This window comes from Armigeres subalbatus, unplaced genomic scaffold (assembly GCF_024139115.2).
Source record: "Armigeres subalbatus isolate Guangzhou_Male unplaced genomic scaffold, GZ_Asu_2 Contig187, whole genome shotgun sequence".
Classification (NCBI taxonomy): Eukaryota; Metazoa; Arthropoda; class Insecta; order Diptera; family Culicidae; genus Armigeres; species Armigeres subalbatus.
The window spans coordinates 75,599-77,041 of NW_026942694.1; the positions used below are offsets into that span (position 1 = coordinate 75,599).

Below are 1,443 nucleotides of genomic sequence, written 5' to 3' on the forward strand. Positions count from 1 at the left end.
TCGTGAGTCCTCTTCTTTCAAATTCAATTACAGCATTGGTATCAAGATTTTTTTTCCGCATATGATGATACTTGGGTATATTGGTGTGCATGGTGTAGATTTATATTTCACTTTGCTTCGTGGCGCAGTCGGTACTGTTGAGGATTGCCTACACTCAAATTATATCAGTGATAAAATGTATGTGCAGAACTCGCATAGATTTGAAAAACTCGACTGCTTTTCTAATTTATGTGCGCCTAATACTAAATAAATGCGCTTTATGAAAAATATTCGACTTTCTATTATATTGTGATAGTTTCCGAAATGTATATTATATTTGTCGCTACTAATAGAATCAAGTCATTAATCTTCGCACATAAAATGTAAAACAACAAATTTACCCCTGGAATGTGATGGAAAAATAAAAAAATCTGAAATGGCGAGATTTACTTAGGAACTAATGATATTTAGAATATCAGAGGAAAAACTCATTTTTACGATAACCCAGTGCATAGTTTCAGGTAAGTACACATTTGTTCTCAAGTCGAGACCTCTGTTTGAAACAAGTAATGTTTTTTCATCAGCAGGTGGATTCAAGCTGCAGTGTTTTTGCTTTCTCCACACTGGAAGTCGTGCCGGAAGTTAATCGGAATATAAGAACTATAGGAGCTGTGGGCGAACAAAGGAATAATGCACAAATGCTGCAGAAACTCTGGGAGCACCATCTATTCATCATTCCGGAAATTATAAACCAACAATCCAATCGTGTCGGCGTACTGCATTTTCAACGATTTCAAGGTTAGAATATATTCCAGAGATAAACGTGAATGTTGATGTTTAAAAATATATGTCTTGTCACTTTCAGAAATGCCTGATGTTAATCGTTGGAGCAGGAGCAAGAGCGGGATGACTATAGAGGAAATAAAAGTTCGTAAATAAATTATGACTGCACGCTGGAACTTCGTTAGCAGTACTCTGAAACTCTTATTCCTACAGAAATTTGTAACTATTATTATTGCGAATAAAATAATCATTATATTATGAAACACAAACTACAATTCCATCGCTCGTAAATAAAACAAAGCTGTTAAATACCCCTTTAATATATATGTGCAGTACTAATAAATCATTGTCCATTGAGCCTTATGTATCTCATGTGCACATGGTATGGAAATGTAATAACTTCGCACATAAAATTCATGATGAATGAATCGACGAAGGACTATTAGTTTGGCACATAGTTTATGAATGCGAAACTCACTGGTCATATTATAAGTGCTTGGCACTTAATTAAAATATGCGCTTTATTCTGAGTGTACTGATACACTCATCATCGTATCCTGTTGGTATCACTTTCGGAGCAACCAGCTACTTTGATTAGCGAATTACTGTTGGCGTATGTCACTTGTAGTGGAATTCGCAGCTTATGACCGATTAGGAATAGTTTATCAAATCCTCGATGTA

General features: G+C 35.2%; 1 long non-coding RNA gene across 1 annotated transcript; it reads left to right on the forward strand.

The window, feature by feature from the left end:
- The first annotated feature begins 200 nt into the window (after window positions 1–200).
- LOC134203472 (uncharacterized) lies at window positions 201–1,029 on the forward strand. The gene is made up of 3 exons (XR_009977613.1): window positions 201–500; window positions 564–777; window positions 845–1,029. It is a non-coding gene; the product is annotated as an uncharacterized LOC134203472 (long non-coding RNA).
- The last annotated feature ends 414 nt before the right edge of the window (window positions 1,030–1,443 follow it).